The sequence below is a fragment of the Zea mays genome, chromosome 4 (genome assembly GCF_902167145.1).
Source record: "Zea mays cultivar B73 chromosome 4, Zm-B73-REFERENCE-NAM-5.0, whole genome shotgun sequence".
NCBI classification, from domain to species: domain Eukaryota; kingdom Viridiplantae; phylum Streptophyta; class Magnoliopsida; order Poales; family Poaceae; genus Zea; species Zea mays.
In genome coordinates this window covers 228,683,762-228,697,460 of record NC_050099.1, presented here as the reverse complement: position 1 = coordinate 228,697,460, position 13,699 = coordinate 228,683,762, and the positions used below count along the sequence as shown (strand labels likewise).

Sequence of the window (13,699 nt, the reverse complement as noted above, 5' to 3'; positions counted from 1 at the left end):
GAGGGAGAGGGAGAGAGGAGATAGGTAGAGGGAGGGAGAGGGACAAATGATGTAGAGGGAGACAGAGGGACAAATAGAGGAGAGAGGAGGCAAAGTGAGAGAGGGGAGATAGTAGAGAGAGGGGAGGGAGGAGGGATAGAGAGGAGAGTTAGGTAGAGGGAGGCAAAGGGACAAATAGAGGAGAGAGAAGAGGCAGAAGGAGAGGGAGAGAGGAGATTGGTAGAGAGAGGAGGCAGAGGGAGAGAGGAGAGCGGTATACTAAATACTATAAAAAGTATACTAAATAATATATAAGAGTATATTTAATAATATATAATAAAGTATACTAAACAAATATAAAAACTGTACTAAACCCTAAATAAAAACTATACTAAATGATATATAAAAATTATTTCTACTGGCGGTTCACAAAAGACAACATCCAGTAGAAATCATTTCTAAGGGCTTCCACAAACCGTAGACGCCCTTTCTACTAGCGGTTGTATTTTGTGAACCGCTAGTAGAAATGCGTCCTATATAAAGGGTGGGCAAGCGCAGGGCAAAAATTTTACAAGTCCTGGTGCCATTTCTTTTCAACCGGGGAGAAAGAGAGGGAGGAGGGGGAGATAGAGATAGTAGAGAGATAGAGAGAGGGATAGAGCAAGGAGGGAAGGAGAGAGATAGAGAGGAGAGGGAGAGGGAGAGCTAGAGAGAGAGGAGGGAAGGCGAGAGAGAGAGAGAGTAGAGGGAGAGCGAGAGCTAGAGAGAGGGAGAGGTAGAGAGAGTTCTATACTTAGTGTATTCATATATGTGATAATGTGATAACGTAATATTGAGAGCTATACTTAGTCTATACTTGGTGTATTCATATACACTTAGAGTTCTGTACTTAGAGTGATAATGTAATACTTAGAGTTCTATTTTAGAGTTCTATACTTGGTGTATTCATATATGTGATAATGTAATACTTAGAGTTCTATACTTAGTCTATACTTGGTGTATTAATATAATACTTGATGTGTTCATACAATATTTGTTGGGATGAAGCTTCATTTTACTTTTTATTGTATTCATACAATAATGGTGTCTACATACATACTTGGAGTATTTAAGATGTCGATATCTATTTTTTTTTATCCAATCTAATTTGTATCTGATCTGATTGGAACTCGATCATGTCCGTTCGATATCTATTTTATTTTTATGCAATCCAATCTGTATCCGATCTGATTCGAACTAGATAATATCCGTATTCGATCCGAACTCGATAATATACGTATTCGATCCGAACTCGATAATATTCATATCAACACAACTCAATAATATCTGTACTACTATCCCTCTTTTCCTCACTATACGTTCTATACGACTCTCCCTCTCTATATGTCTTATATGACTCTCCCTCTCTCCCTATAGGATTAGGGTTATGGTTAAGGGTTTAGGGTTTAGAGTTTAGGGTTTAGGGTTCGGGTTCGGGTTAGAGTCAGGGATTAGGGTTAGGGTAAGGGTTTTGGGTTTTGGGTTATGGTTAAGGGTTAGAGCTAGGCATTAGGGTTAGGGTTAGAGTCAGGGTTTAGGGTTTTGGGTTTACGATTATGGTTAAGGGTTAGAGTTAGGGTTAGGTGTTAGGTTTAGAGTCAGGGATTAGGTTTTTGGTTAAGGGTCTAGGGTTTTAAGGGTTAGAGTTAGGTTGTTGAGTTTGGGTTAGGGTTAGAGTCAGGGATTATGGTCAGTTTTATAAATTTTCAATATCTCACATTCACGTGTGTGCCTTGCATAATGCAACATGATTAGCAGGGCATCCGTTACGGTACCAATCCCAATGCTAGTGCCAGTAAAAGGGTTGGGAAGCTGATATCTGAGGAAAGTCGTAGTTTCAGAATCAGAAATGACAACGAAGAATTAAAAGGAAAGTCAAATGAAGAAGTTGAGAAGCTTACGCAAGATATGAAGAAGGATTTTGAAGCAAGATTCGCCACCTACATTGGACACGCATTGCTTGAATTTCAAGATAGGGAAGCCGTAGTGGCCTATACAACTTTATGTAAGTGTGATATTGCATAAATAAAATTAATAATTTTAATACACATGCATCACAAATTTGATTCATGCAGGGACCACTGGATATACTTCATCATGTATCCTAAGATGGAAAGGTGCTGGTGCTCGACTCCTTGAACTACGACCCTTCAACCTATGCAAAATTCCTCAGTGTCTTAGAGTTGTAAGCCTTTTAATGCATGTGTACTTATATCAATGAGAATTTTAGAATCACATGGTGATTCTATTTGAGATCACAGTGCATATAGGTTCTATAAGTGCCAAGGTGGATAGTATGATTTGTCGAAAAAATGTGTGCCACTAGACATCCATTATAATTGGCCGATAAGTATGTTAATTTATGAATACATATCATATATGTACGTAAATAGGACAATGTTGCAACTAAATAACCAATCTCTCGTTATGTAGTGCCACAAGCAACCACCCGAATCGGTCCTATGTGGGTTCTATGTCTGCAGTTCATGAGACAAAATGGACGATACATCACAATGATTATAAACGTACTTTACAAGAATTTTGACGAGAAAAACTGGAGAACTTTACCGAAGGTGTATTATATGGCATAATTGAGGACCTATGTACATTCGTAGTAAAAGAGGTCATCCCCATAGAAGGAAAATATCACGATGCTGCCGGTACATTAGCTACGCCAGAGTTTAGAGTACTCACAAAAATTACTAGAATATCTCTTAGCCGAGATAGTTATTAGAGCTTAGGTGAAAACTTTGATGTATATAATGTGTGATGGTTGTAAAAATAAGACTTTGATGTATATAAATGTATGATAGAATTTAATTCCATGTTGCTTTCAATATGAATTTCACAATACAAATTTCAATATATTTTAATATATATATATATAATTCAATTTTGTTTTGAAATTTTGAAAAAGGTGGGAAAACTACCACTGGTGGCCAAATAAAGAAAACCGCTAGTGGAAATGTTGTTTCCCACTAGGCCCTAGCACCGGCAGCGATGAAAAAGGCTAGTGCAAATGCCTCTAGAACTGCCACTATAGAGGTTCTATGTACATCAATCATATTTGATCGTATAGTGTAACATTTGTACGACACCCAAGGGTCCAATGGCAAGCTAGTGTCATAGACCCTCCCCACAAAAAATAAATTTAAAATTAAATTGGATCTTTCCCAATAAAAATAAATTTAAAATTACAGTGGGCATATGCCTACATACCCAATATTAAACTGTAGATACTGCACTTTATCTTAGCAAAAAGGCCGAGAAAGGTATGAGTTGAAAGGGATACCTGCCCCTTTTTTATAGCTCGCTTGATCACCTATTCTCGTTTAGCTAGCGAGTTGGTAGTATCTGAGAGCGCTACATGTGTGTGGCTTCATATCATGTTGGGCTTGGATATTTTCTCACAACCCATCTGGGGTGGTAACGCCCTGGTATATCAGGGGGATGTGAGAGAGAAATATATCTACTATATATGCTTTGCGTGTGACGCACGACGCACGAAACTCGTTCTTCAAAGGAGTATTCCTACCCCTCGTTTGTTCTTGCCATGCTGCCTACAGAGTTGCAAGGTGACAGAGAGTCGACTGTTTAACCACGCATCATCGACGATGACACCTCCTCCTCTTCCTCAGTTATTCTTACCCTGCTGCTTGTAGAGGTGCATTACATCGGAGGTCGGCTGTTCAGTTAGCCATTGTCGGCAGCATGTCTCCTCATGTGCCTCGGTTGTTCTTGTCTCGCTGCCTGTACATGCGCATGGCCTCCTCCTCTATCTCGACCGTTCTTGTCCCTCTAATTCCAGATGCTTGCCAACAGGGGGAAGGTAAAGGCGATGCCGCGGGTGGGGCGTGGTGGGGTGGCTAGCGAGTTGAAGGCTAGTATGATGGTCTTATGTACTCAGCGGAAGAATCTGGGTGAGAGAGACAGAGACGAGGAACAATTGAAAAGTTGGGAGTTAGGGTCTGTTTGGTTGGGCTGTGGCTGTGAAAAAAGTTGTTGTGGGATGTGAGCTGTAGAAAAAGCTGCTGTAGGCTGTAAGCTGTTAAAAAGCTAAAAATCGTTTGGTGGAAACCACTAAAAGTCGTTAAAAATTCTTCGATATATGTTTTCATAGTTTCATCCGAAAAGCCACTAAAAGCAGGTCCAGGGGTGCTTTCAGATTTGCACTACGAGAAAGTCGGCTTTTAGAAAAAGCTGCTTCCTGGATCCAGTCCTTTGGTTGGCTTTTGGCTTTTAAGGAGGCAAAAGCCAAAGCCAAAAGTCAAACCAAACACACCCTTAATATAAGCACTCGTGGTGGTTGCATGGTTGGTTGCGCATGTAAGAGGTAAGACTTATCTTATCTGTTTGTTAGACGAGACATAGGGGAGAAAATAGATATACGTGCTTCGCTCGAGCTCATGGTGGTTGGTTGGTTGCACATGCAAGGAATAAGACTTATCTTATATGGTTGTTAGGCGAGACATGGGGGATAGAACTATGCGCTTCGCACGGTTGCGGTGGTTGCATGGTTGCACATCTAAGGGATAAGGCTTATTTGGTTGGTAGGCAAGACGTGGTGAGAGAAAAATAGATCTACACACTTTCGTGCATGATACACGACGCGCGGAGAGTCACGACAGTGGTTGTTAGACAAGACATGGGGGAGAAAAATAGACATGAGAGAAAACAAATCTACCCGCTTCGTACGCGCGCTCGTGGTGGTTGCATGGTTGGTTGCACATCTAAGAGATAAGATTTTTGTTATTAGGTTGTTAGGCAAGACGTGGGGAGGAAAAATAGATTTATGCGCATTTGCACATGAAGCGTGATGATAGAAATGTGGGTTAAATTCGAAGAAATGTAAGTGTTTTTATAAGAGCGACAACGCCGAACGACCGTCGAAACTGATACTTCATACGAGTAGAGGTTATAAAATATAATACAATTTAACATCATTGATACTAATTCATAAATGTTGGGGGCCTTCCTCTTTCGAATGTCCTCAAAAACATGACTAATGTAACACCTCAGGTGTTATCTTCCGTTAAACAGCGATTATGGATTTAAGCGTGGGATGTCAGTAAATAAAGTGGACACTAAATTTTAATCATCCCGCAAAAGTTTGAATTTGGTGTCATACTTATTTCGATAATCTACGCAATTAAAAAGGGGTCATGAAGCTTTTGGATTATTGAATCTTCGGTTGCTGGCGAATTTTGAACTGTTTGGATCACGCGCGTAAGTGAATAAGAAAACTAGAAGACTTCTGATTTTATGAACAATTTGGAGCCCGCGTTGTCCGAACAGAACGCTGTGCGAGCTGATTAAGTGAATCGTTCCCCTCAGCATGTGATCGTTGGCATCAGATCAAATGATCGATCACTGGTGAGGATCGTAAAACTTAGACGGAACTAAATAACAGTCTCTCTGTCTTAATCTGTTTTGTTTGTCGCGAGTTCGACCATCGTTTTTATTTATCCGGGCTCTTCCTAAATTTTTGTGATGTTCGGAACATAGTTGTTCTGAAAATCGGTGCATCCGGTGATTATTTAAAATTCATCGCTCGCGCGAATACGAATTCGAAAGCCTGACCCACTCGGATGATTTTATCCCGAACAAATTAATCAGAACCCGACGACTATGGTTTTCGATGCGAATAATTCTGTTCCCTCTCGTGAACCGAGAAATCACGCATTGTCCGAGAAAAATCGTGTGCGAGGTTATGGATCCATTTATACTTCAGCACACTCTGTAAGATAATAAAATCAACTGTGTTTAGATAACGGATGAATTTTTATCCGATTTCGACTAAACCAGTGTTGTCTTAAATATTGTCTAAATATTGTAGCCTGATCTAATTTGGCTCTTCAAAATCTTAATTTTGGAACCTTGATACTTTGGCAGGCGTTTTTGCGCGAGAGAGAAAATAACAAAAATGAAAATGAAAATATCCTCTCTCTCTCCCGCTATTCTCTCTCTTTTCTGATTTTTTCCAGCCGTCCCTATCCGAGAGATTTTGATATTTGCTATCAGCAACAAACAGGTTTGTAAAATTGCCATCAGACCCACATTTCATAAACCCAGCTGGACCCACAATTCATAGACACAGTGGTAATTATAACAAGAAGACAACGTTGTGAGTGGCAAAAATCCAATTATCTCTCCCTATCCCCTGCCGGCTGGAGATTTTTCTCCGCTCTCCCTCAAGCCTATCCCTGCGCCGCTCAAGACTGGAGGAGAAATCCCACCGCCCAGCCGTGGTTATCTCCAGCCGCCGCAGAGAAAAATCTGCTGCCGTCGCCCAGGTCTTCATCTCCCATCGCCACGCGCCCCTGTTTTTCCTTGGCCGGAGCTCCGTCTCCACGCCATCTCCCATGGCCGCTGCACGCTAGCCCAGCTCCTTCTTCTCCCCAGCCGAACGGCTCTTCCCCACGGCGCTCCCTCCCTGCTCGGATTTTGCCAGGTCCGCGCAGCTCCCATGGAGCCCGACTGGATGTTAGGGACTGTCGGCCCAAACAGCCCATGCCAGCCCAGGTAGCTAAAGGAAAATATTATAAGGGCGCAATGAAGGTGACGAGGAGGTTTATGAAAGAATTATTCAGAACACCAACTCTGAATTCTATATTTGTTCTTCAGTTAATCTAGTAGAAGAGGCTAACAATTGGTATCAGAGGTGTTCGATCCTCAGCTTCAAATTTGTCAACACCATGACTCTCGACGTCAAGCTCATCCTCGATGAGTTCAACCGGAGGTTCGACGAGTGGGAGACTCGCTGGGACCGGCGCTTCTCGCCTCCGCCGGTGATGGAGCTGCAGGATGACCCATCATCGGTCGTGCTAGCACGCGCAAACTCCGGAGCCGCGGACGACTCCGTCAATGCGATCATCACCTCCACCGATTCCGACGTGTTGTTCGACGCTGTCATCACTGACAACTGGGGTGGGTGCTTCGACGACGACGAGCAGTACTGCGCGGCGCCATTCGTCATCGCCGATAACTGGGGCGGATTCTTCGGTGGCGAGGACCTCGATTCGCCAGAGGGCCCCACGAGATTCGTGACCGCCGAACTCGATGGCTACGATGAGATCGAGTTGGATGCCACCACCATCCTCGACGTGCTGCCCGACGCGCACACAGTGGGCAAGGCGCGATGCGCCTCCTACGCCGACCACCTCTACGCCTCCGCCTCCTGCACCACACCCGACCAGGCGCTCAACGGCCACTACGCCGATAAGCTGCTGATGCTCTGCTCCAGCAACATCACCAGCACCATGCCCACAAGGTGTTCGACGCTCGTTCCAACTCCGACACCTATGCCCGAAATCGTTGACGGCGCACACCCACAGCGCCAGGCCCCTCCTAGCGTCAGTGCAGCGGCTCGCAAGACCCCCGACGATCTCGAGCTCGGCCTCCCCGACTACTACGGCGCCGGGCGCCAGCACCCGCTCACCAGCCGCGTCGTCACTCTCTCGTACCGTGTGCCTGAGCTGCTGCTGAGTTACAATAGCCTAGAGGCCAAGGCGCTCCTGGAGGCAGCTCTTATGGAAGCTAACAAGGAGAGGAAGAAGAACATCACAGGCACCTTGACAACCAAACCCAACGACGACGACGACCTTGACAAGGACGACGACGAGTTGTGCCTGCGTGGCATCTGCCTGGAGTTGGCATGCACCATGGAGGTGCAGGACTACGGGCACCAGATGTACGTCGCTTTCATGCTAGCGCTGTACTTCAACATTTCCATGCCTATCACGATCGCTCCTTCAGCCATATTGAAAATGGCTCAGCCGGATGGAGAGCTGCTTGTTTCTGTTGGTGTCCCTGGTAATGCTCTTGTGCTCAAGATTTTAATTCAAGGTGTTGTGGCTGCCCTTCATAGGGAAACACTTCAAGGCACAAGTCTGAATGAAGAGCAGATGAAGCAGGATAGCGTCGCAGACAATTGCCATCGCCAACTAAACAAGATTCTTGCTGACTTGGATCAAGATCACATCATTGTCAGGTCGAGCTGCTTGGATTTAGACTCTTCAGGAGAATCAAGGGACTATGGTTTTGTTCAGTTTGAGATGGATGAATCTGCTTAGTCGGCCATTGATAAACTCTATGGTATGCTTCTCAATGACAAGAAAGTGTATATTGGATTTTTTGTTTGTATGCAGGACTGGAAAAATGCCTGGAACAGTATCAAATTCAGTAATGTGTATGTGAAGAATCTGTCCGATACTGTTACTGATGATGAGTTGAAGGAGATGTTTGAAAAATATGGAACCATAACAAGTGATGTTGTTATGCGGGATAATGTTGGAAATTCTAGGTGTTTTGGATTCGTCATTTTTGAAAATGCAGATGCTGCTGCTCAGGCTGTTCAAGAGTTGAATGGGAAGATATTCAATGATAAGGAACTGTATGTTGGAAGAGTACAACAACCTATGATGCCTGGAAATCTATATGCAAGTAAGTTTGTTGGTTTTGGTGACAAGGTCTTCAGCCTTGAGGAGATCAGTGCCATGATTTTTGGCAAGATGAAGGATACTGCTGAGGCATACCTTGGCAAGAAGATCAATGATGCCATTGTCTTTGTCCCTGCCTACTTCAATAACGCGCAGAGGCAAACAACCAAGGATGCTGCTATTACAGAGGTTGATATATTCAGAGATGCTGCTGCTATAATCTGTCATGACCAAGAGAGATGTGATGAGATTTTCCAACTAGCCGCTTCTTTTCTGGGGTTCAAGATTAAGAATCAGCGAAGTATCTTGCACTTGCAATGGGATCCCGGTGGAATTGATGTCATGTATCGGCTTGAGGGCAAGCCTAATTTTAAGAAGGGGAGAATGTTAGGGACTGTCGGCCCAAACAGCCCATGCCAGCCCAGGTAGCTAAAGGAAAATATTATAAGGGCGCAATGAAGGTGACGAGGAGGTTTATGAAAGAATTATTCAGAACACCAACTCCTGTTTATCTTCCACCTCAAGCTTCTCTGCTTTCTCTACGTCTAGATCTAGCTGTATTCCTCCAGACTGTAACAGAACTATTACGCTTCTTCTTGTCACCAAGTATCAAACTCCAGCTGCCTTTCTCCTCTTCCTTCCCGAACTCTGAATTCTATATTTGTTCTTCAGTTAATCTAGTAGAAGAGGCTAACACTGGATCCCCTGCTGAGCTCGGTTCCTTGGCCGCCGCGCTCTTCCCTGCAAGCAGCCGAGCTCCCTCAGCTCGCTCATCCCATGGTCGTGCCCCTGCTGCTTGCCGGTGCTTGCCGCGCGTGCTCCGTCTCCCTGGCGCTCGACGCCCAGTCGCCCAGCCCAGCCGTGCTCCCTCCAGTTCTCAGCGTTGTCCCGCCCAGTTCGGTAGAAGTGGAGCCGACATCTGTTGTCCCAATTTGATCGCTCGCCCAGCAGCTTCGCCCTACGCGTGGACATTCGGGTTGCAGCTCTCGGCGCTGGTCCTAGCCCCTTACTCCAACGCTCGCCCTTGGTGTTGGCCGCGTGCTCCTCGTTCGGCCCGGCCACGACCTCACCGTCGTTCCCCAGCTCACGGGTGCTGTCGTTCCGTGTGCTTGGCCATCAGAGTTCGTCGGCCATCACAACATCTCCAGTCTATCGCGCCATGCTCCGGTCATCGATTGGTTGACCGTCATGTTCCCTGCTCCCCTTGTCGACCGACCCCGCCGCGGCTAAGTCCGTCTGTCGTGCTATGTGCTTCGGTCTCTGGTCGAAGGACATCGATGTCCTCTGCCCCTTGCTCACCTCCCTGGTCGTGCTTGCCGGGACATTATTCTCTAGCCAACTACCATTGTGAGCTCACGAGACCTCTTCCTCATCATCGTCCTCGCCTCCGATCGTGCCCCTGGTGCACCTGCCGCCGGTTATCTCCACCCATGCGTCTCTGCTCTCCTCTAGTTGAGCTCAATCCGAAGTGCTCGCCTAAGTTGTGTGGCCAAGTTCCCTTTCCTGGTCGCCATCAGTGGAAGCCCTGCCATCGATCTCGCATGATATTGGTTGTCTTCTTCGACCACATCATTACCTCGCAGCATTTGGACACCTTGTCGACACTCGACCACGTGTTCGCTCGTTACCACGCCATCTTCAGCATCATGGTTCCGTAAGACTCTGCGCACTCGTCAACACCCGGCTGTCGATCTCCACCACGCAGTGCTGCATCGGACTTACCCTGTATGATGTTCACCAAGCACTCGACAAATTGCCTGAATCGGGGAACCATTACCGATCTCGCAGATTCGAGTCAGCTATTGGAACGGTAAGCTGATTTGCTATTCTTATTAACTAGTCTGATGAATGGATTGGTTGAATTAGTTGTTCGTGAAGATTATTTTATTTTTAGCATGGATGCGTTGTCGAGGTATTCAATGTATGTCGTGATGCCTCGCTTCATGCATCAATGGAGTGTGTACATAAGTATGAAGTGGTCGTGTCACGCGAAACTCAAGTTTAAAATGATTATTGTGTAAGGAGAGTTAATATCGTAAAGAATTGATTTAGTAATCCAAATGATTATTCGATAAGGCTGTCATCGTTGATTTTGTAGGATATTTTGGTAGTCAAACCTGAAATATTTGATTAATTGTTGACATGTAAAATATGTGAGGTGTGAAATAAAATTAAAATAGTTCTTTGTGAGTGATATGATATAATTTATAAAGCGAGGGATAAGTTTAGAATTTAATTAATTAGCTGATAAGTTGTGTTTAGGACAATTGTATTAAATGTATATAGTTTGTTGTTTCGTGATATTTGCGTTAGATTTGGTTAATCTAGAGAAGCGTAATCATTGCGTAGTCGTAAATTGATAACTAGAGTTTCCGTACGAAATGGTACAACGCCTCGCCGCTAGGTGTTTAATTCGCTGTCATGTAGCATTATTTAGGTTTATGATATTCCTGTTTATGTGCATTCATGTGCATTATGCAAATCATTTAGGTACGATAATTAATCACGTGATGCGGAGGACCAGAACTGAGTCGACCACAAGATGCTGGAAAGCATGAGCTTCTCCGCAAGATAATGTTGATGGATTAACCCAAAGATAGATGAATGAAGCAAGTATCAGAACAAAGGCTGATCGTCAAGTGGTCGCCACCTAACAAACACTAACCTAGTGTTTATTCCAGGCAAGCCCCTGTGCATGCAACCCCTTCCTTGTGTTTTTAAATTATTTTTACACACTTTAAGTCTAGTGAATGTGCATTAGATTTATAGGAGTTGCTTGGAAACCCTTTGATGCATTGGCTACCTTGAAATCCATTCCTTTTATAGATACTTCTGGTGAAGTATCAAAATATGATTTACAAAAAATGCTTAGCCCTGCTTATAAGTTTTGTCCTATGCACTTATGCCTCAGGTTTATCCTGAGGAAGGATGGCTTCTACCTGCAAGAATATTTTCATTGGGAGCATGGTGGGATCTTACTGCATAGTTCCCTATAATGCTCTTTTCATCCTTAGGAACACAAAACAATCCTAAGGGTGGAAGTACTTAACTCGAGACTTGGGCTAGGAACAGGTGATGCTCCACCCAGGTTAATTAAGGATTAGATGCGTATGTAGACCTGTATGATCAAGGACTATCTTAACTAGCCACATGCCCTGGATATGGGACAGGGTAAGCTTGAACCCAGCTATTCCATACGTGAAAAGACAACTGTGCACTGGGCGTGGGAGATGGTGGGAGTAGCGTGTACCCTCCTGGCTGGAGGCTGGATGGAGGAGTACTATGCTCCTGGGTAGCGCGGACCGGTTCACGTTGTGGAGGATCTGTGGGAACGGTTGACATATGTAAGGGTTAAGTGCTACATATGTCGTGTGGTTAGAGATCCTCAGCTGAGTAAATCGATTCGGATGGCCGTTATATCCCCGGAGAGTGGAGACTTGATCACTGACCTGCAACCTAAGTCAGGATGTAAACATTATGAGTAAAAATGATGTTGTATTAATGAGATGGTGAAATTAGACTAGGTGCAACCAGAGTCTATTAATATTAATCTGGCGTTAAAATATTGAAAGTAAGGACTCACTTTAGTAAGCTATTTCTGTAAAAGCATCTAAGTTGATTCTTGCTAAGAGCCTCTCCTTGATTCCTAAATCCAGCATATCCTTGAGAGTCTTTTTCCTTAGTCGGGTAAGACTTGCAAAAGTACACTTCGTACTCAGGGCTTTGTCCCATGTTGTTTTAGGTGAAGAGCCTATGGAGCTTTGCTACTTTTGTGCAAAAGTGGTTCCCAAGCAGGAGGAAGAACCAAAAACCGCAGTGTGTTGTTGTGGATGGTGCTAAGTGCCGGTGGGCTCGGCCTTCTTATAAGTCTAAGTACCTCTTCTATACTTCTTATTGAGGATGGTCACTTAAGCTAGCATATATTTCAAACTTACAAGTAATTTATAACATTTCAAAGTTTATTTCCCTGAATCACTTTTGTAATCACTCCGATCATGTACATTGTTAAACTTGATGTAACATGAAAAATTTGGTAATAAGATTTTCGCTGCAAAATTGTTGGTATGTGATTTGTGTTTACTTAATCCCGTGGTTCTGGTTGTAAGTGGTTTATCCGAGGTCCTTGGGACACTCGGACAGATCCTGTTAAGTGATCTGGTGCACATGCATAACCGTTTGAGGTCTTTGAGACAAAGGCAGGTGCATGTGGGCCCAATAACTTGGGAGGTTCTGCCACAACTAACCATATGCTTTCAGCATATCATGGATTATTACAGGGAGCTTTGGTTTCAAGATGGAAGTTTACTCCCATGGCAAAGGTGTATAAGACGAAGATATAGCCCGAAGATGATAAGAACGAACACTGAAGCTATAGCCAAAGAGTAACATCTTCGGCTTAAGACGATGATGAAGATCAAACCTCATGCTAGCCCAAAGAGGCCCTCTGATTCAGATCATTCTTGACGTAGAACCATTGCTTCATCCAAGATTCTGGCCACTTCTTCCAAAATGTTGGCACATGATAATTTGCCTCAGAGCGGGGCACGAAGCTGTAACATCCAAAGTTGTTAAGATATTGTTCCTTTCCGGTTGCCTTCGTCTGGTAAGATAACTCATGAATATTGCAGAAACACCTAGCATCCGGCTCTAGCCCTTGACTCCTCAAAGCCCATATAAAACCCCCAATTTGACAAAGGCTTCGGGGGTAAGTTGATGAAGGTATATTTCGAATGTCTGCAGAACTTCAACCAACATCTTGTATAGTGGAAAACGAAGCCCAACTTTCGTGAAGCTTTTAAAGACCACCACCTCATCAGCTTCAGGAAGGGGAACGGTGCTTCCCCCGGCCTTCACTATAGAAATATCATGAAAATATTTTCCCTTTCGCTTCGATTTGCCCTTGCTTAACAGTTGACTTCCCAAAAATGACATGAAAGTGAGGATGGTGATAGTATCCTATGTCCGACTAAGCCCAGCCATATTGAATTTGAGAGATCCACAGTTAAAGTTGAGGATTTAGTTCTAATGAAGAAACTGGAATATTTTGGAGAAAATGATGATGATCTGGTTCGTTTCGCTGGAGAGGAGACGATCCCAGAGCCAAAGGAGGACGAAGTTATAGTCTTCAGGAGCTTCTTCAGGGCAGGTGTTGGGGACTTGTTCTCAAATGCTATGAGTTAAGAACAAGGCAACACAAAAATTGTTAAACGCTAAAGTCCTTCGTCCTTCGAAGCATTATTTCC

At 44.2% G+C, this 13,699-nt stretch overlaps 1 pseudogene; it reads right to left on the bottom strand.

Annotated features, from left to right (window-relative positions):
- Window positions 1-3,112: 3,112 nt before the first annotated feature.
- On the bottom strand, window positions 3,113-3,294 carry LOC111591467 (uncharacterized; annotated as a pseudogene).
- Window positions 3,295-13,699: the final 10,405 nt, after the last annotated feature.